At 45.2% G+C, this 22,530-nt stretch overlaps 1 long non-coding RNA gene across 2 annotated transcripts in view; it reads left to right on the top strand.

Annotated features, from left to right (window-relative positions):
• LOC126210284 (uncharacterized) overlaps window positions 1-22,530 on the top strand; it is a 215,729-nt gene that overhangs the window by 111,613 nt on the left and 81,586 nt on the right. The window contains exon 3 of one of the 2 annotated variants that reach the window (XR_007540638.1): window positions 19,768-19,825. The exons of the other annotated variant lie outside the window; for it this stretch is intronic. This is a non-coding gene — a long non-coding RNA (uncharacterized LOC126210284). The remainder of the gene's footprint in view (window positions 1-19,767; window positions 19,826-22,530) is intronic. 2 annotated transcript variants of the gene reach the window in all.

Raw genomic sequence — 22,530 nt, 5'->3', positions numbered from 1 at the left:
GAGGTCGGGTCGAAACCTCTGACAGCGCTGCCAGCGGAGGATCAAGAGATCGAATCCGCACTTCCGGTCATCTAGATGGCGTTGGAAGAGCTTGATATTTGTCTTTGTCTGTTCCTTAATAGTGTTCCATGCGCAGGTCAAGTTCGGAAGCTGGGTGCGAAGCTTGAACATTATAGGAACAGAAGAATTAAGGACAATCACTTGTAATAGGTCACGGTCAGTGGAGCTGCAAGAAAACTGTTTCACATCGTATCTGTGACGGACTAGTTTTAGATCAGGGCCGAGAGAAGAGGAGGGTTCGGTAGATAAAACAGTAGGGAATACTGGGTTTAATAACTTTCGTAAGCGGTTGAATCCACTTCAAGGCTTTTTTTAAGAGGTGGGTGAGTTTTCAGTAAGTTCCGTTCCACAGGCAGTTTTTATATATTTTTATATAAACTGGAAGAGAAGGGTGGAGGCTTAGATAGGAGGAATTGTTACGAATAGTAGCCACGAAGGTTGATGGGGATTTGTTGGAAAAGGTGCAAAATGCCATTATCCAGGGTGAAACCTTGCACGAATTTCATGAGAGGTTATGTAGGAAATCCATACCGCCTAGGGCGGATGCAGGAGGCCATCATTTCCATTACGGATACGAGCAAGGTCTTCAGGAGCAGTTCACCTACAATGTAGATAGAGTTAAATGGAGTGCTAGAGTTTTGTGCTAGGATTTATTCTGCCGGAAGCTGTACGGTATATTCTTGAGGTTATGCGGGCGGAGTAACGACAGATGGGTTGTTTTGTGAAAAGCCCTACAATTATACTACTTTGAGTGATATGGTTGCCAAGTGCAAGGGGTTTGCTTATGTCGATGAGCGAAGGAAAGAGAAAGTAACTGCAGAAGCCAAACCACCTGTAAGCCAAGGCAACTGAAGTTGTTTTGCTTGTGGCGGTCTCGACCACCTAGCCCGTCACTGTTGGTTTGTTGGTTTGGGGAAGGAGACCAGACAGCGAGGTCATCGGTCTCATCGGATTAGGGAAGGACGGGGAAGGAAGTCGGCCGTGCCCTTTGAAAGGAACCATCCCGGCATTTGCCTGGAGCGATTTAGGGAAATCACGGAAAACCTAAATCAGGATGGCCGGACGCGGGATTGAACCGTCGTCCTCCCGAATGCGAGTCCAATGTCTAACCACTGCGCTAGCCCGTCACTGTCTCGTAGGCCGAGGCAGGGGAATGGAACAAGGACAACTGGACCACTCATCCTCCTCGGCGACTATGGCAGAAACGCAGGTTGGGGTAGTTACAACCATGAAGTCTAGACAATCCAAACAGCTGCCGTACGTATGTTGTTATCTGATTTGATCCATTATAAATGGTTCTGAAACCCTGTGACAGTGAAAACAGTGGGTTTGTTTATAAAAAAATTCTTCTGCTACCACTCACTATTTTCTTTATTTTACTTTTCACACGTCGTTTCGGGACATGATTCCTATTTTCAAGTGCGTTTTTTTGTGTTTGTTACGCTATTTCTATGTGATGTTGTCGATGTGTGAGGGTCTGCTACATTTCGTTGACTTTACTGCGGTATAGAAGAAACACGCGATTTTTAGTTGGTTGTCGATTTTTTTTATGAAGTTAGTGGCGAAATTTAGAAGAATTTGTACTACAGTTTCCTTATGGTCCATTTGTGCAGAGTCTCACACACACTAACCATCACACACAACTTGCTGTAGACTTTAAACATCGATAATATCTTACAAAACAGTTACAAAGATGTTCCTACAAGTAGTCAACAGAGATAACATTATATGTCGTCCACAGAGTATGATATGCTTTTGTACAGTGGTTATTTATCTTAACAATTTGGATCACAATTTACTTATATCGATTTTACAATTATACTTATTTCTATGTGTTATTCACTGATTCACTTTCAAGTTTTTCGTTTAATATTTTATCTTCATATTTTCTGTAATGAGAAAATATATCTCCAGTTCTTCTAGCAAACCCAATTTTTGCCCTTTATTTAGTCGATGAAATACTTTGACATTTTGTTCTACTTTTCCAATTTGGTGTCCTGTATTATGTAGGCGTGTTGCCATGGCTGATTTAGTGTATCTGTTGTGTGTGTAGGCTTTAATGTGCTCTGTGTACCTGGTGTTGAATTTTCGGCCTATTTGTCCTAAGTAGAACATGGAACATTCCTGGCATGTTACCTTGTATATTCCAAGAGTCTGAATATGGATCACGATTCTACTTTATATTATGTATTAGTTCTTGTTGTAGTTTATTAGATGTAGAAAACCCAATTTTTCTTTGTGCTTTTTGAAAATATTTGCAATCTTCTGTGATACATTGCCAATGTATGTGATACTAAGTATACATTTGTTTTTCTCTTTTTCTTCTGTGTGCAGTTTGCACCTGGGTTTTTCTTCACTTTGTCTAGGATTATGTCAACAATGGACGCATTGTAATCATTGGCAACTGCCATGTTTTGCATGTTTTCTTGGTTCAATGGTATTTTAGTTGCCTTATGTAGCACTCATCTGTACAATGGCTGTTTATGGATATTTGGGTGGCATGAGGTTGCAGGGATTGTGGTGTTGGTCACTGTGTTTTTCCTATGAATTTTGAATGTGCGTGTGTTGTTATGTCATGTAATATTTATGTCCAGAAAGTTGAAGCTTTTATTTTGCTCATGTTCTACTGTAAATTAGATTTTCTCATGCAGATTATTGAAGTAATTTAGAATGTCTGTGATATGTTTGGTATCCACTTTCATTAACATGAATGTGTCATCTACACATCTCCTATAAAATTCAGATTTCTTCAGGCAAGGTTCTTGGCTGTTAAATAATTTTAGTTGCCTTATGTAGCACTGACCTGTATGCAACCTGTTTATGGATTTTTGGGTGACAAGACGTTGCAGGGATTGTGGTGGCGGTCATTGCGTATTTCCTATGAATTTTGAATGTGCATGTGTTGTTGTGTCTTGTAATATTTAGGTCCAGAAAGCTGAAGCTTGCCTTAATCATTCATTTATGTTTAGGTTGTAATTAATATGTTAAATACCATGAAGAGATCCTAAGATCTGCTTCAGGGGGTAGTCAGACTGGGCCAAATCTTCATGTTAGCGTTTATTATTTTCCGTTGCGCACATTCATTTTACACCCGCCTGGAGTAGCATCTTGGACTGTAACAGAGGTGCGTTCAAGCAGTGACTGGGTTTCGTTTGGCGGAAAATCAGATAACGCAGATATTCATATGCACTCCTTGAATGTCTACAGTGACCTGGCAGTGAACAACAGCGCGGAGGTAGCTGGGCGAGGTACCTGTCAACATTGCAACAAGGTCGCGCTAACCTGTCCAATCTCCTGCGTGCCAGCTGGCCGCATACAGCTGTGACTCCTGGAATGTTGGAACGTGCGGACAGTCTCGTTCCAGGTGATCAACGAATCACAATGAAACATCTGCTCAACCGGACGTCTCTGTTGGTGGTGCTGGCACACTCGTTCACCCGGTGGGTTCCTCACCGCCAGACACCACACTTGCTAAGTGGTAGCCTTTAAATCGGCTGCGGTCTGTTAGTATACGTTGGACCCGCGTGTCGCCACCATCAGTGATTGCAGACCGAGCGCCGCCACACGGCAGGTCTAGTCTAGAGAGACTCCCTTGTCCCATTTTACAGCCGACTTTGCTAGCGATGGTTCACTGTCTACTGAAAGGTGGCTACACTGAGCCACAGCGCCAGAGATCGCGCTAGAGAGTATTGTCCCGCCGCCTCCACTGGCAGTGATTATTGAGATGTCGTAGTGGGCAGTGATTATTGAGAACTCGTAGTGGGCAGTGCTTTGGGAGAACTCGTGGTAGTCAGTGCTTGTTAAGAACTCGTAGCAGAGAGTGTTTGTTGAGATGTGCTAGTAGAGAGTGCTTGCTGAGATGTGATACTGAAAAGTTCTTGTTGAGATGTGGTAATAGCGAGTCGGTGTGGAGATATATTGTGATGATTAGAGTGATTTTGGTGAATATATGAAGGTAACGAAACTTGATTTATTTTTCATTATTTCCATGTTTTAAATAATGCGTCATTACAGGTTCAGTCAACAAAGCATCTGGCTTGTGTTCTTGTATTAGAGTGTAATTCTGGTTTTCTTGAGTAATTATGGTATTTTTATTTTCTTTAATTAATTCAGTATAATGATATTTAAAATTTCTTGTGTTATTGAAGAAGAACCGCGCTAGATGCGTACGTTGAGTCATACTTCCACACACAGAACAGTTACACTTGTGCTTTGGTTTCGTAGGTTTTATAGTTGCTGGGGACTTAATTAATTAACTGTGTTAATGAAAATTTCCATTTCATTCTTTGTTGTTGTTCTATGCAGTCAGATTGCGTAATAATACTAGTCAGGGCCAACCGTTTACGAGACTTTGTAAACGAACATTCAAATACAAAAAATTTAAAATATTATTTGCATTTTATTTTAATTAAGCCCCCATGCACTACATACGCTCTCATTTGCAGATACGACAGTTTAGCATAGCCTTCAGCTACGTCATTTGCTACGACCTAGCAAGGCGCCATATTCAGTTACTATATGTCTTCTGAACAGATGATGTTGTGAATCATGTTCCGTCAAGAGAGACGTCCATCATTAATGGATTAAAGTTAAGTATGAAACTAATTACGTCCGCTTTCTGAATTCTAATTCCTTGTCATGTTCCAGACCTCACGTCAGTATAGTTCTTCCCTCCTCACGCCAGCCTGCGTGAGCTAAACGCGTGCATTTCGGCCTCCTCCAGTAACACGGTGTTGGCTCTTCTGCCAACACAACACTCACCCCCTAACAGAAGGCCATAAAGAGCAACGGAGGACCATGTGTGCGGAATTGCTTTCCAGCATTGGTAGCATTATGAGGCTACTTGTGACAATTTTTTGTCCGACATCGTTACAGGCGAGGAAATAAGGGGTTCATCACTTCGAACCGGAAACAAATGGCAATCCATGGAGTTGTGCCACATCACTTCTCCTCCGAAGAGGAAAGCCGCGCCCTCAGCCAGTAAAAAATGGTTCAAATGGCTCTAAGCACTATGGGACGACATCTGAGGTCATCAGACTTAGAACTACTTAAACCTAGCTAACCTAAGGACATCACACACATCCATGCCCGAGGCAGGATTCGACCCTGCGCGGTTCCGGACTCAAGCGCCTAGAACCGACGGCCACAGCGACTGGCAGCCGGTAAAGTCATGGCGATTGTCTTCTGGGACTCTGACGTGTTTGTCCTGTTTGATGTCCTCCCTGACGGTGCAACGATCTACTCATAAGATGTAACCTTCAGGAAATTAAACAAACAAATTCAGCGTGTTCGTCGCCACAAAAAAGCAGACGAATTTCTCTTTCTCCATGACAACGCAGGGCCTCAAACAAGTCTACGCACCCGAGAGGAGCTCACAAAACTGCACTGGACTTTTCCGCCTTATCCACCCTAGAGCCTGGGCCTCGCAGCTTCCTACTTCCTTCTGTCTGGTCCAATTAAGGATGCTCTACGTGGGCAGCAGTACGTGGATGATGTGGAATTGATGCAGCGAGACATTGACTCCGACGTCTATCAATAGTGTGGAACCATGCAGACTTACAGGCCCTCTCAGTAAGGTGGTATATGGCCGTCGCATTGAACCAGGGTTATGCTGGAAAGAAAAGGTTTCTTCTGCTGAGAATTTTCCCAGCTTGTATGGCCGTGCTCCTGGTTGTGCTGAGTCTTGCCGACATTCAGCACAACCAGGAGCACCTCCAAAGATGTCCAACGTAGCCTTGGACGAAACGTCAGGGATTTAAGATGTTGTGTACATAGTTCCGCATAGTCATCGCGTACACAACTTTCCCACTAGAGCGCGCCCCGCTAAGCACAACAGCGCAGGCGCAGCGCTCGTCCGTCTCCGCACTACGAGATGGCGCTGCCTTAGAGGCGGACCAAATTCTGCTTCCGCCGATCCGCGTATTAATATGTAACGCAGCCAATGAGATTGCTGCTAACATAGAACCTTTTCTCCTCGCGGATCACACTCGCGCAGTGATACCTGAACGCGCGAGGTGTTATAACGAGTGTACAGACCTCCGATTAGTCAGTCTGCATTAGTCTGCATTTGTCTGCAACACTTTGTACCAGTCTACATTAGTCTGTACCAGTCTATAGTCAAGTTTCAGTCTGCGCCTAATAACATTATCATATTCCTGTACATAGCCATGAAGATAAATGAATAGACACTTTGTCAAGTATCAGAGATACACTCCTGGAAATGGAAAAAAGAACACATTGACACCGGTGTGTCAGACCCACCATACTTGCTCCGGACACTGCGAGAGGGCTGTACAAGCAATGATCACACGCACGGCACAGCGGACACACCAGGAACCGCGGTGTTGGCCGTCGAATGGCGCTAGCTGCGCAGCATTTGTGCACCGCCGCCGTCAGTGTCAGCCAGTTTGCCGTGGCATACGGAGCTCCATCGCAGTCTTTAACACTGGTAGCATGCCGCGACAGCGTGGACGTGAACCGTATGTGCAGTTGACGGACTTTGAGCGAGGGCGTATAGTGGGCATGCGGGAGGCTGGGTGGACGTACCGCCGAATTGCTCAACACGTGGGGCGTGAGGTCTCCACAGTACATCGATGTTGTCGCCAGTGGTCGGCGGAAGGTGCACGTGCCCGTCGACCTGGGACCGGACCGCAGCGACGCACGGATGCACGCCAAGACCGTAGGATCCTACGCAGTGCCGTAGGGGACCGCACCGCCACTTCCCAGCAAATTAGGGACACTGTTGCTCCTGGGGTATCGGCGAGGACCATTCGCAACCGTGTCCATGAAGCTGGGGTACGGTCCCGCACACCGTTAGGCCGTCTTCCGCTCACGCCCCAACATCGTGCAGCCCGCCTCCAGTGGTGTCGCGACAGGCGTGAATGGAGGGACGAATGGAGACGTGTCGTCTTCAGCAATGAGAGTCGCTTCTGCCTTGGTGCCAATGATGGTCGTATGCGTGTTTGGCGCCGTGCAGGTGAGCGCCACAATCAGGACTGCATACGACCGAGGCACACAGGGCCAACACCCGGCATCATGGTGTGGGGAGCGATCTCCTACACTGGCCGTACACCACTGGTGATCGTCGAGGGGACACTGAATAGTGCACGGTACATCCAAACCGTCATCGAACCCATCGTTCTACCATTCCTAGACCGGCAAGGGAACTTGCTGTTCCAACAGGACAATGCACGTCCGCATGTATCCCGTGCCACCCAACGTGCTCTAGAAGGTGTAAGTCAACTACCCTGGCCAGCAAGATCTCCGGATCTGTCCCCCATTGAGCATGTTTGGGACTGGATGAAGCGTCGTCTCACGCGGTCTGCACGTCCAGCACGAACGCTGGTCCAACTGAGGCGCCAGGTGGAAATGGCATGGTAAGCCGTTCCACAGTACTACATCCAGCATCTCTACGATCGTCTCCATGGGAGAATAGCAGCCGGCATTGCTGCGAAAGGTGGATATACACTGTACTAGTGCCGACATTGTGCATGCTCTGTTGCCTGTGTCTATGTGCCTGTGGTTCTGTCAGTGTGATCATGTGATGTATCTGACCCCAGGAATGTGTCAATAAAGTTTCCCCTTCCTGGGACAATGAATTCACGGTGTTCTTATTTCAATTTCCAGGAGTGTATGTGAGAATAAGATTAACATACCAAGACCAAAGAAACTTCAGATTGTCAATTGTAAATAGCATCCAGAACCAAGTTAAGTTATTTTTATGCTTGTTATTATTGCAATAAATGTGTGTGAAAATTAATCAAGTTCTGTTTAAAGTTCGTCACCGTCAATCTGCTACTCTAAGCATGCAAGTGGCATTTCTATCGTCTGATCTAACGGCAGAAGATAAACACGCCACAATAAGACCACGAGACATATTGCTGACACTCGCCTATTCATTAGAGCGACAACTCAAATAATCTGATGGTGTGTGTACCGAAGGTCTTACAGTACACACACCGCAGAAGAATTTCATGGACCACAGCCATACAATCCGGAAAAGTTCTCAGCAGCTGAAACATCCAGTCATGAAAGCCTTCATTGTATGAAGGGGTTCAAATGGTTCAAATGGCTCTGAGCACTATGGGACTTAACTTCTCAGGTCATCAGTCTCCTAGAACTCAGAACTACTTAAACCTAACTAACCTACGGACATGACACATATTCATGCCCTAGGCAGGATTCGAACCTGCGACCGTAAAGGTCGCGCGGTTCCAGACTGAAGCGCCTAGAACCGCTCGACCACACCGGCCGGCGTATGAAGGGGTTTCTTGCCAAAAGAATGGGGAATAATAGTGTGTATTGGAAGCTTGAGTAAATCCATCCTGTCAGAAAGGAAATGTGTTGTTCATCGAACGTGCATCGTAGATGCTCACGACAGAAGCCTCGCAGTTTTCGAGATGGTTGCTCCAAACGCAGCGGCATAACGATCAGCCCTTTGTCAGAGCCGCTAATGTCAGAGTATTTCCACATTTTCGTCCCGTACTTTCATGGCCCACGGCCATACAATCTGGAAAAATTCTCAGCAGCTGAAACATCCGGTCGTGAAAGCCTTCATTGTATGAAGGGGTTCAAATGGTTCAAATGGCTCTGAGCACTATGGGACTTAACTTCTCAGGTCATCAGTCTCCTAGAACTCAGAACTACTTAAACCTAACTAACCTACGGACATGACACATATTCATGCCCTAGGCAGGATTCGAACCTGCGACCGTAAAGGTCGCGCGGTTCCAGACTGAAGCGCCTAGAACCGCTCGACCACACCGGCCGGCGTATGAAAGGGTTTCTTGCCAAAAGAATGGGGAATAATAGTGTGTATTGGAAGCTTGAGTAAATCCATCCTGATGTCAGAAAGGAAATGTGTTGTTTATCGAACGTGCATCGTAGATGCTCACGACAGAAGTCTCGCAGTTTTCGAGATGGTTGCTCCAAACGCAGCGGCATAACGATCAGCCCTTTGTCAGAGCCGCTAATGTCAGAGTATTTCCACATTTTCGTCCCGTACTTTCATGGCCCACGGCCATACAATCTGGAAAAATTCTCAGCAGCTGAAACATCCGGTCGTGAAAGCCTTCATTGTATGAAGGGGTTCAAATGGTTCAAATGGCTCTGAGCACTATGGGACTTAACTTCTCAGGTCATCAGTCTCCTAGAACTCAGAACTACTTAAACCTAACTAACCTACGGACATGACACATATTCATGCCCTAGGCAGGATTCGAACCTGCGACCGTAAAGGTCGCGCGGTTCCAGACTGAAGCGCCTAGAACCGCTCGACCACACCGGCCGGCGTATGAAAGGGTTTCTTGCCAAAAGAATGGGGAATAATAGTGTGTATTGGAAGCTTGAGTAAATCCATCCTGATGTCAGAAAGGAAATGTGTTGTTTATCGAACGTGCATCGTAGATGCTCACGACAGAAGTCTCGCAGTTTTCGAGATGGTTGCTCCAAACGCAGCGGCATAACGATCAGCCCTTTGTCAGAGCCGCTAATGTCAGAGTATTTCCACATTTTCGTCCCGTACTTTCATGGCCCACGGCCATACAATCTGGAAAAATTCTCAGCAGCTGAAACATCCGGTCGTGAAAGCCTTCATTGTATGAAGGGGTTCAAATGGTTCAAATGGCTCTGAGCACTATGGGACTTAACTTCTCAGGTCATCAGTCTCCTAGAACTCAGAACTACTTAAACCTAACTAACCTACGGACATGACACATATTCATGCCCTAGGCAGGATTCGAACCTGCGACCGTAAAGGTCGCGCGGTTCCAGACTGAAGCGCCTAGAACCGCTCGACCACACCGGCCGGCGTATGAAAGGGTTTCTTGCCAAAAGAATGGGGAATAATAGTGTGTATTGGAAGCTTGAGTAAATCCATCCTGATGTCAGAAAGGAAATGTGTTGTTTATCGAACGTGCATCGTAGATGCTCACGACAGAAGTCTCGCAGTTTTCGAGATGGTTGCTCCAAACGCAGCGGCATAACGATCAGCCCTTTGTCAGAGCCGCTAATGTCAGAGTATTTCCACATTTTCGTCCCGTACTTTCATGGCCCACGGCCATACAATCCGGAAAAATTCTCAGCAGCTGAAACATCCGGTCGTGAAAGCCTTCATTGTATGAAGGGGTTCAAATGGTTCAAATGGCTCTGAGCACTATGGGACTTAACTTCTCAGGTCATCAGTCTCCTAGAACTCAGAACTACTTAAACCTAACTAACCTACGGACATGACACATATTCATGCCCTAGGCAGGATTCGAACCTGCGACCGTAAAGGTCGCGCGGTTCCAGACTGAAGCGCCTAGAACCGCTCGACCACACCGGCCGGCGTATGAAAGGGTTTCTTGCCAAAAGAATGGGGAATAATAGTGTGTATTGGAAGCTTGAGTAAATCCATCCTGATGTCAGAAAGGAAATGTGTTGTTTATCGAACGTGCATCGTAGATGCTCACGACAGAAGTCTCGCAGTTTTCGAGATGGTTGCTCCAAACGCAGCGGCATAACGATCAGCCCTTTGTCAGAGCCGCTAATGTCAGAGTATTTCCACATTTTCGTCCCGTACTTTCATGGCCCACGGCCATACAATCTGGAAAAATTCTCAGCAGCTGAAACATCCGGTCGTGAAAGCCTTCATTGTATGAAGGGGTTCAAATGGTTCAAATGGCTCTGAGCACTATGGGACTTAACTTCTCAGGTCATCAGTCTCCTAGAACTCAGAACTACTTAAACCTAACTAACCTACGGACATGACACATATTCATGCCCTAGGCAGGATTCGAACCTGCGACCGTAAAGGTCGCGCGGTTCCAGACTGAAGCGCCTAGAACCGCTCGACCACACCGGCCGGCGTATGAAAGGGTTTCTTGCCAAAAGAATGGGGAATAATAGTGTGTATTGGAAGCTTGAGTAAATCCATCCTGATGTCAGAAAGGAAATGTGTTATTTATCGAACAGGCATTGTAGATGCTCACGACAGTAGCCTAGCAGTTTTCGAGATGGCTGCTCCAAACGCAGCGGCATAACGATCAGCCCTTTGTCAGAGCCGCTAATGTCAGAGTATTTCCACATTTTCGTCCCGTACTTTCATGGCCCACGGCCATACAATCCGGAAAAATTCTCAGCAGCTGAAACATCCGGTCGTGGAAGCCTTCATTGTATGAAGGGGTTCACACACATCCATGCTCTAGGCAGGATTTGAACCTGCGACCGTAGCGGTCGCGCGGTTCCAGACTGAAGGAGTTCACGACAGTAGCCTCGCAGTTTTGGAGATTGTTGCTCCAAACGCAGCGGCATAACGATCAGCCATTTGTCAGAGACGCTAATGTCAGAGTATTTCCACATTTTCGTCCCGTACTTTCATGGCCCACGGCCATACAATCCGGAAAAATTCTCAGCAGCTGAAACATCCGGTCGTGGAAGCCTTCATTGTATGAAGGGGTTCACACACATCCATGCTCTAGGCAGGATTTGAACCTGCGACCGTAGCGGTCGCGCGGTTCCAGACTGAAGGAGTTCACGACAGTAGCCTCGCAGTTTTGGAGATTGTTGCTCCAAACGCAGCGGCATAACGATCAGCCATTTGTCAGAGACGCTAATGTCAGAGTATTTCCACATTTTCGTCCCGTACTTTCATGGCCCACGGCCATACAATCCGGAAAAATTCTCAGCAGCTGAAACATCCGGTCGTGGAAGCCTTCATTGTATGAAGGGGTTCACACACATCCATGCTCTAGGCAGGATTTGAACCTGCGACCGTAGCGGTCGCGCGGTTCCAGACTGAAGGAGTTCACGACAGTAGCCTCGCAGTTTTGGAGATTGTTGCTCCAAACGCAGCGGCATAACGATCAGCCATTTGTCAGAGACGCTAATGTCAGAGTATTTCCACATTTTCGTCCCGTACTTTCATGGCCCACGGCCATACAATCCGGAAAAATTCTCAGCAGCTGAAACATCCGGTCGTGGAAGCCTTCATTGTATGAAGGGGTTCACACACATCCATGCTCTAGGCAGGATTTGAACCTGCGACCGTAGCGGTCGCGCGGTTCCAGACTGAAGGAGTTCACGACAGTAGCCTCGCAGTTTTGGAGATTGTTGCTCCAAACGCAGCGGCATAACGATCAGCCATTTGTCAGAGACGCTAATGTCAGAGTATTTCCACATTTTCGTCCCGTACTTTCATGGCCCACGGCCATACAATCCGGAAAAATTCTCAGCAGCTGAAACATCCGGTCGTGGAAGCCTTCATTGTATGAAGGGGTTCACACACATCCATGCTCTAGGCAGGATTTGAACCTGCGACCGTAGCGGTCGCGCGGTTCCAGACTGAAGGAGTTCACGACAGTAGCCTCGCAGTTTTGGAGATTGTTGCTCCAAACGCAGCGGCATAACGATCAGCCATTTGTCAGAGACGCTAATGTCAGAGTATTTCCACATTTTCGTCCCGCATCGTCGCTAGAACCAGTCCCCAGCCATCACTGCTGTAACTTTCTTTACCGCGTCACGTACCTCGCCGACGCCAACAGGGAGGACCGAGTCTCGCGGTGGGCAGTCACCGTACATAATGTTTCGGCTCGACAGTGTATTACGAGCAGCCCCGGCCCCTGTGCCGTACTAAGTAACCGACAGATCTGCGACCCGAGCCACTTTCTCGTTAGCTGGGCGTAAGTAATGGCGCCCGGCGTTCGCTGCTGAACCGGAAGACCGCGTCGAGCGCTTTCACGGGCCGCCAGGCGTGGGCCAGGCGGGCGCCGCTATCTCCGGCAGATGTCGGCCTGCTGGTTGCGCGCAGAATCTCGTCAGCTGGGATTCCAGACTGGTGGGCTGGCTGCCTGGGTGCGGGCGTGTGGCCCCCCAGCTCTCGCGGCCTTGGAAAATCACTGAGCCGAGGAAGGGGGGCTGGCCAACACCGACTCAGAGGAAGGCCTCGGCGCTTGTTGGTGACGTCACGTCAGCTAGGCACGGCGAACGCCAGGTCTGTTGCAGGCTGAAACGCCTGGGCGTGCTTATCACTATAAATCTCTTATTTTTGGACAAAATGTTTGGTATTGTTTTGGATTCTGCAGTTTTATTTAGATGAAAGATTTTCTTACTATCGTAAAGCTACAAATGAAGATCATTGTTCTGTATTACTGAATCCTGTCGAAACAAACGTAGATGAATATGAGAAGATGCTTTGCTCCATTGCAAGCTTCGGAAATTTTACATTCGAGTAACTGTATTTACTTGATCCATTTTGTTATCGAAACTTACCCCAATCCCCTTACAATGAACTCGTGTCTTTTATTTATTTATTTATTTTCGTTTGACATCGTCACTGGAAATGTGAACTAATTTACATGTGTAAATGTCCAACTGTTGCCAGTCATTAGATTACTGTCATTTTCAACGAAAGGAATTCTAAACAGGAAACAAAATAGCTTCATACTTCGAAAATACTGCTGAGCTTAAACTTTTTTAAACATGCACATTAGAAAAGATAAATATTTCCCTCTTGCAACTGAAAGCAGAAACTTTATAACATAAAAAAATTTTATTTGATAAATCAAGTATCTCTCTTTTGCCTCTTCTTCTGTCCCCCACCCTGTCCCCAAACGTGTACAATCGCAAGATATTTCATTAACATTCAGTGCTCCTCACCCCATAGTCAACCAAGATACCTAAAGAAGAGCTCTAATATGTTCACAGTTTCTTGTAAAAGCAACGCAGTACAAACGTAACTTCCTCAGATTTACAAATAAGTTAAAGAAGCACGAATTCGGTGCTGCTGGACCATGAAGTTGTTTTTGTATGTCAATCCTTAGAACAGGTGGAAATTTAAGTTCAGGAGTACACTGTTTGTTAAGAAGCGTAATGAATTGCACAATTAATTGATTGCAGATATCTCTCGGAACAATGTGTGTTGGTCAACAACCGCCAATAGTTTCACATTTTCCTGTGTCAGAGAGGGAGACACCACCATTATGAGTATGCCTGCAACAGACCAGGCGTTCGCCGTGCCTAGCTGACGTGGCGTCACGAACAAGCGCCGAAGCCTTCCTTTGTGTCGGTGTTGGGCTGGCGCGGCTTAGAGCAAGCATGGGAGAAACCGACCGGTTACAACCGACACCGTTATTTTAGTTCTCAGTAACCGTTATTTTTCGGTACGTTTGGTCTCGATTATAATTTTGCATTTTTCTTTTTTACCGATAACCGGATAAAAGAACCGAAATATAGGCCATATAGTCTGTCGGTAAACTGAAGAGCGAGCGAGCGAGTCCCCACTCAGCCAACTGCGTCACGAGGCGCTTCTACAGGCTGTTTCACAACGTAGTACAGGCCTTGCCGTGGCGCGCGCTTTAAATCTGTGGTGACGCCGTGTACAGATACGTCTCGGCTGCGTTCATTTGTAGACAAATGCGTTAAGACCGTAAGGAATACAAAAAAGACAGCGTTTTCCGAATACATAGAAAGAAGGATCCTTTATTGATAGCGGAACAAACACTGGTAGCAGTTACTTCTGTAAAATATCTGGGAGTATGCATGCGTAACGATTTGAAGTGGAATGATAATATAAAATTAATTGTTGGTGAGGCGGGTACCAGGTTGAGATTCATTGGGAGAGTCCTTAGAAAATGTAGCACATCAACAAAGGAGGTGGCTTACAAATCACTCGTTCGACCTATACTTGAGTATTGCACATTAGTGTTGGATCCGTACCAGATCGGGTTGTCGGAGGAGATAGAGAAGATCCAAAGAAGAGCGGCGCGTTTCGTCACAGGGTTATCTGGTAAGCGTGATAGCGTTACGGAGATGTTTAGCAAACTCAAGTGGCAGACTCTGCAAGAGAGGCGCTCTGCATCGCGGTGTAGCTTGCTGGCCAGGATTCGAGAGGGTGCGTTTCTCGATGAGGTATCCCCCTACTTATACCTCCCGAGGAGATCACGAATGTAAAATTAGAGAGATTCGAGCGCGCATGGAGGCTTTCCGGCAGTCTTTCTTCCCGCGAACCATACGCGACTGGAACAGGAAAGGGAGGTAGTGACAGTGGCACGTAAAGTGCCCTCCGCCACACACCGTTGGGTGGCTTGCGGAGTATAAATGTAAATGTAAACCCAACACTATAGAGTAAATATTGTTAACACAAGAACGGAAGTCAGAACTCTACTGCAAACATAGAACCGAATGCCTGTTCATGCGAATGTATGTTCCTCTATTGCTATTCGTAAAACGAACCCCACATAATGCAGTCAGTCTGTAGAATGTAAGGCTTGTTCGTATTTTGTTTCCCCTAAAAGGTAGAGGTTTTCTTTGAAGGACTGCATTGAAACTTAACAATTATTGCTACACGAAGAGTGTTTAAAAAGTAAACAGAAATTTATAATTTTCTGTGTTGCATTAGTCCGATTTGCACTACTTTTTTGTCACTGTCTTTGTAAACATGCCTCAAAAGTATGTGTACAATGTTATGCATGTTAGGTATTTACTATGTAGTCAGCTGCCAGAAAGGTTACATGTGTTTTGGTAGCATCAACGATTATTTGTTTTGTATTAAAATAAATTAGAGGATCTGTATTATATTTTGTTATAAGAATGGAATAAAGTGTATGAAATTTTTAGAAATGGTAAATATTGCTTTTGGTGATCCTGTTATGAGTAAACCAAGGGCAGACATGTGGTATAAACATTTCAAAGCAGGCCAGGCTTTAAAGAACAGCCGTTTTACAAGCACGGATGAGATTAAAAGTGCTCAGTTAAGAGACGAATAATCTGTCCCGAAGAAACAGCTACTAAAGTGTTTCGGGAATTGGAAAAAGCACTGGCATAAGTGTATAGTATGTATTGGGGAATATTTTGAAGAGGATAACATTGCTGTAGATTAAGAAATAAAGTTGTTACCAAAAAATAACAATGAGTATGTGAACGCACCTCGAATGTCAATCTTTTTGCTTAAAAGTCCAGAATCGCTGTAAATGTTTCGAAGGAAATTTCAGCAGTGTTTAGAATAGTTATTGCGGATATGTTTTAAGCAATATGTCTTAGAATCAGGTGAATTGTACCGAGATACAGATTTAGTGTTCCATAAGCATCAAAGGTTTTATGTGATTTTGAAACTGTCTATAACGATGGGATTCCTCCCAAAATTATTAGTTTTCCTTCGTGGCGATTCCAGCAAACCATGCGGCTTATTTTTCCGTTCCTTACTTATGTGTCCTATTGGGTGTGGCTGACGTTTGCATAGATTGCAGACCTTTAATTGGGACTGGTAATATTAGCCAACAATTCTTTTTGGGTCGTCTCTTTAATACACGCTGTAATAACATTGGAGACGATCGAATGCTCGTTATTCCGCAAATACCTCCAGTTCGTCGTATTCTGCACATTTTCTTGCAATGCTAGACGATTATCCATCACTTCCGAAGTACATCAATAAGTATACAAAGTTAACTCACTGACACTGGAAACTAAGATCCCACGAACAGTAACGACCTATATCACTGCACGCCGATCTACACCGCTAGACCGATAACGGGCAACAGATTTTGGGTGTCCCTGCAGGCCGGTGGCAGCGTTCTTCCGGGAAAGGCCACTTCCCCCACCAAAAGCGCTACTCGCTCTTGAGTTTACAGACATTATATAGCAGCACTGCTAAAATTTGTCGTTTTTAATAAACTTTTTTTTAAGGAACGAGTAGGTTTTACTAGCATAATTTTCATTGGCATAAAAAATTGTCATACAATGAAGGCTTTCACGACCGGATGTTTCAGCTGCTGAGAATTCTTCCAGGTTGTATGTCAGTGGTCCATGGAACTCTTATATCCCTAACGTTTCGTCCAAGGCTACGTTGGACATCTTCAGAGGTGCTGAGTCTTGCCGACTGACAAGTTGGACGTCGAAGAGCGGCCTGAATACCATGGAAAGTGAGCGTGTCAAAGATAAAATATAACTATCGATCATAGTAGGTCAAAGATTAAAAACTTCTCATCGATTCTAGAGCACCACTGTCCATATATCGCTGAGTTTCGTGGCTTCTTCTTTTCTGTTAAAATTATCCCCATGTTTATATATTTCGATGGCTTCTCTATATAGCCGCGGATAATAGCTCGTCATAGTACATAAAACTTCAGTTTCCGAACATTTTACTACGTGATCACCTGACTGAAGAGCATGTTCCGCCATGGCTGACTTGTCTATTTTCCCTAGTTGGCAAAGATATTTATGTTCCTTCAACCGTGTATTCACACTTCTCTTTGCAGTTCAAATGTAGAACTTACCACACGTACACAGAGTCTTGTATACACCACTTGCAGACAGAGGGGGACATTTATCCTTAACAGAACGAAGTGCTTGACCTATTTTCTTATTTGGTCTGCAAATCGGTCGAACGTTATGTGTCCTTAAAATCTTGCCGATTTGATCCGTTACTTTTTTGATGAAGGGTAGAGGAACCGTGTTCTTCCATCGTTGTGTCCTATCGTTGTCCTTAGGTCTCCTGTTATTCGGTCGCAAAACTCTTTCCTTACTGGAGTACCCATTCTTCTCAAAAGCCTGCCTTAGATGTTTTAACTCGGCGTCCAGGTATTCCGACGTACAAATCCTTTTAGCCCTGTCCACTAGACTTTTAATTACACCTCTTTTCTGTTGTGGATGATGATTGGAATCCTTATGCAAGTATCTGTCGGTATGTGTAATCTTCCGAAAAGACTTTATCTTTCAAGCTGCCATCAGTCTGTCTCATAACGAAGACATCCAAGAAGGATATTGCATTGTTTTTCTCCATTTCCATGGTAAACTGGATTTTAGGATTTATACTATTTAAACAACAAAAGATGTCCTCTAAAGCTTATTTGCCATGTGACCAAACAAGTGTGTCATCCACGTATCAATACAGAAAAGAGATGCCAGAATTTTGAGAAGTGAGTATAAGCGAACGATCTGGACGTGTGTCCGCCAGAAAAAGGAAATTTGTAAAGATGGATGTCATGAATGAACCTATTAAGGTAAATACATTCTTTGTTCTCTATCAAAATCTTTCACTTTGTAACTATGCCTATCAGTAGTTAGTGCCTTCAGTAGTTACAATCTTTTATTTAGTTGGCAGTACTGGCGCTCGCTGTACTGCAGTAGTTCGAGTAACGAAGATTTTTCTGAAGTAAGTGATTCGAGAAAGGTATAGGTTATTGTTAGTCAGGGCCATTCTTTTGTAGGCATTATTGAAAGTCAGATTGCGTTGCGCTAAAAATAATGTGTATTACACTACTGGCCATTAAAATTGCTACACCACGAACATGACGTGCTACAGACGCGAAATATAACCGAGAGGAAGAAGATGCTGTGATATGCAAATGATTAGCTTTTCAGAGCATTCACACAAGGTTGGCACCGGTGGCAACACCTACAACGTGCTGACATGAGGAACGTTTCCAACCGATTTCTCATACACAAACAGCGGTTGACCGGCGTTGCCTGGTGAAACGTTGCTGTGATGCCTCGTGTAAAGAGGAGAAATGCGTACCATCACGTTTCCGACTTTGATAAAGGTCGGATGGTAGCTGTGGTGTCACCGCTAGACACCACACTTGCTAGGTGGTAGCTTTAAATCGGCCGCGGTCCATTAGTACATGTCGGACCCGTGTGTCGCCACTGTGTGATCGCAGACCGAGCGCCACCACACGGCAGGTCTAGAGAGACGTACGAGCACTCGCCCCAGTTGTACGGACGACATTGCTAGCGACTACACGTACGAAGCCTTTCTCTCATTTGCCGAGAGACAGATAGAATAGCCTTCAGCTAAATCTATGGCTACGACCTAGCAAGGCGCCATTAACCATATCTGGAGAGAGTCTCACTTGTATTATCAAGAGAAATGTACCACTATTAATTAAAGTTAAGTATACGAGAAGCTCCGTTCTTTTCTTTATAGCTTTCATCACGTATCCTGTTTCAGACTTAACGTCAGTCGGCGTGTGTGTACGCGTGGCTTTCGGTTACCGGTCACTGTGGACTGGCTGCCTTGTCAGTCCACTACAGTAGCCTCTCGCGATTGCAGTTTATCGTATCGCGACATTGCTCCTCGCGTCGGTCGAGATCCAATGACTGTTAGCAGAATATGGAATCGGTGGGTTCAGGAGGGTAATACGGAACGCCCTGCTCGATCCCAACAGCCTCGTATCACTAGCAGTCGAGATGACAGGCGTCTTATCCGCATGGCTGTAACGGATCGTGCAGCCACGTCTCGAACCCTGAGTCAACAGATGGGGACGTTTGCAAGACAACAACCATCTGCACGAACAGTTCTGGTCAATGGTGGCCGAGCAACTGGCTCGTCACAATACGCCAATCACTACTCTTGATGACCTGTGGTATCGTGTTGGAGCTGCATGGGCAGCTGTACCATCACACCATCCAAGCTCTGTTTGAATCAATGCCCAGGCGTATCAAGGCCGTTATTACGGGTAGAACCTGATTTCTCAGGATCTATGCCCCCTAAATTGTGTGAAAGTGTAATCACATGTCAGTTCTAGTATAATATATTTTTCCAATGAATACCCGTTTATCATCTGCATTTCTTCTTGGTGTAGCAATTTTAATGGCCACTAGTGTATATATACATATATGATGACTTTTGAACACTTAAGGTAAATAGATTGTTTGTTCTCTATCAAAATCTTTCACTTTGTAACTATGCCTATCAGCAGTTAGTGCCTTCAGTAATTAGAATCTTTTATTTAGTTGGCAGTACTGGCGCTCGCTGTATTGCAGTAGTTCGAGTAACGAAGATTTTTCTGAGGTAAGTGATTCATGAAAAGTATAGGTTATTGTTAGTCAGGGCCATTCTTTCGTAGGGATTATTTAAGGTCAGATTGCGTTGCGCTAAGAATAATGTGTATTAGTTTAGTGGTGATCAGAATAAGTAAAGAGAAAACTGTTTGAGTACGTTGAGTTTCGCTCAGCTGTTTGAAAATCAAATAACGTAGAAGTTTACCAGCATAGTCATACTTAATTTTTCTAAGGCGGACGTTCCAACAGCAAATGGGAAAAGCGACCAGTTTTGTCGTGTTGTCCTAATTGTATAAGAATTGGTACAGACTTTTTGAGACAATAACGTACCTGTTACCACGTAGCGTGACCTATTAGGTGGTACGCGTTGCACATGCAGTGTGCAAGGCTTGCCCCACCTGGTCTATGCGGTAGTTTCCTAGTGTCGTCGTCGAACAGAGCAGACCATCCCCAGTCTGGAAGTATTTTACCAAGTGCAGTATCAGTGAAGTTCAGTGCAGAAACCGTAGGAGCCATAACAGGCTAGCGACAGAGTGTAAGGAGAATACTTGATGGAAAATTTCCACTGGCGGCAGATTACACAAAAAGGCGGACGTTATTTATGATTACCTATGTTCCGCCACGCATGTTGAGCCAAAAGGGTTTTATTACAATTTATCTCACAGCATGCTCAGTTTCCACAAGTATTGAGCTACGATCATGGATAAAACCAAAAGAGCGTGAGGGCCATTAGCTGAACGGTCAGCACTTCTGCCATGCAGTGCGGCCAGGTTCGATTCCCGACCTGGTCGATGATTTTCTCCGCTGGTCCTGGGTGTCGTGTTGTGCTAATCATTTCATCGTCATCGACATCTCGGCAGCCGAATTTCCCCAGGCGCACTCTTCCTGCCATTAGAGCCACACGACCGTTTCATTTCACAATAAGAGCATTGCCGATTACCAAAGTTATAATTAAACTTTGAAAACGCTGTAGAAATAGCACCACTGGTCAGAATGACGTCAAATTTCAAAGGAATATCATGGGAGAAGGGGGAAACGTAAGGCAGAAGAAAAAAAATTGTGTGGAAATTGATCAATGTATATGTCAGAATACGTAAATGAAAACACCTGTCATGCGCACGATCCATTGAATTTGGTATAAACACACCGGCTACACGGCTTTTCCACTTTTCGCGTCTACGACGTTAGCGATGACTGTCTCAATGCAGGGTCGCTCTCTGCTTGTAAAGCTGTAAGAATGATGACTGTGCACCCGTCGCTCTTCAGACGTTCCGGACACTGAAAGGTTTGAAAAAAGGCGTTAGTTCGGTGACTGACATGGGTCTGGAGAAAACGATTCGGAAATTCGAAAAGATGGGTTCTTTTAGTATAAAAACTGGTAGAGGGAGGAAATTAATTGATTCGACGCTATTGGAAGCAGTGGCCACAGCAATGCAGGAGGAGACGAGTGATGGTGTGCAAACGTGTAGTGGGCATACCCGTGAGCACGGTGCCTAAAATCCTACGAAACCTCCTTATTTGCTACCCATTCAGAATCACCCATGTGCACGAGGTGCTTCCTGTTGACCTGCCAGCATGAAAGAACTTTTCTTAGGAATTTCTTGCTCACATGGAAGTGGACAATGATTGGTGGTGGAACATACTATGGACAGACGAAGCCCACTTCCATCTGACAGGATATGTCAATACACAGAATTGTGGAATATGGGCAGCCAACCAGTATCACTTCATACTGAAAAGATCACTGTCTGGTGCGGGTCTACGGTAACATTTGTTATACGGCCATGACAGGTGCTTCCGGTCATTTTACCTGTACCGTCGCTGGTAAGCGCTATGAGTATTTTTTGCACAACCACGTCATTCCAGCGTGGTTGTGTGGATGGGATCATTTTCATCCAACATAGTGCATGTCCGAACATTGCAAATCCGGTTAAGTACCTGCTGAAGCGCCATTTCGGAAATGCTAGAATTATTAGCCCCCATTTCCCTACAGCCTGGCCGTCCCGATCATCTGACCCGTGTGACTTCTGGCTGTGGAGCTATCTGAAAAATTTTGTGTTCAGTGTTCCGATTGCAAACGTAGCTGCATTGAAGGCACGCATTGCGCATCACATTCTGAACCTGACCCCGGAAATACTTCGATCAGTTGTGGAACATGCTGTTTCACTAGTTCAACTTGTTGCAGTAAACGGTGGACAGCGTATTGAACATGTTTTCCGCGGGTCACACGGAAATTAATAATCCGATTTAATTTTTATTGTTGCTTTGTTGCTGTTTTTTGGCTTCAGGGTAATTAAAAACGGATGTGATTGATGCTTTTTATGCAGTTTTTGGTCTCAGGACAATTAAAAACCGATGTGATTAATGCTTTTTATGAGGTTTTCCGCCTCAGGGCAATTAAAATTCTATGTGAGCGATGCTTTTTAAGCGATTTTTGTCCTCAGGACAATTAAAAACCGATGTGATTAATGCTTTTTATGAGGTTTTTGGCGTCAGGGCAGTTAAAAACTGATGTGAGTGATGATTTTTATGCGATTTTTGGCCTCAGGACAATTAAAAACCGATTTTTCACATTGGATGTGATATGATCTAGCCATGGTGGTTGGGCTTACGTACCTAGCAGTATCACACCTGTACACCCATGCACACTAAGTAACAAAGTTTGTTTAACGTCAGACGTACACCTTAGGCATTGTTGTACGGTTCATTTGTCAT

Source organism: Schistocerca nitens, chromosome 10 (genome assembly GCF_023898315.1).
Source record: "Schistocerca nitens isolate TAMUIC-IGC-003100 chromosome 10, iqSchNite1.1, whole genome shotgun sequence".
NCBI classification, from domain to species: domain Eukaryota; kingdom Metazoa; phylum Arthropoda; class Insecta; order Orthoptera; family Acrididae; genus Schistocerca; species Schistocerca nitens.
Note: the sequence above shows the minus strand (reverse complement) of the source record. Positions and strands in the feature narration are given on the sequence as shown.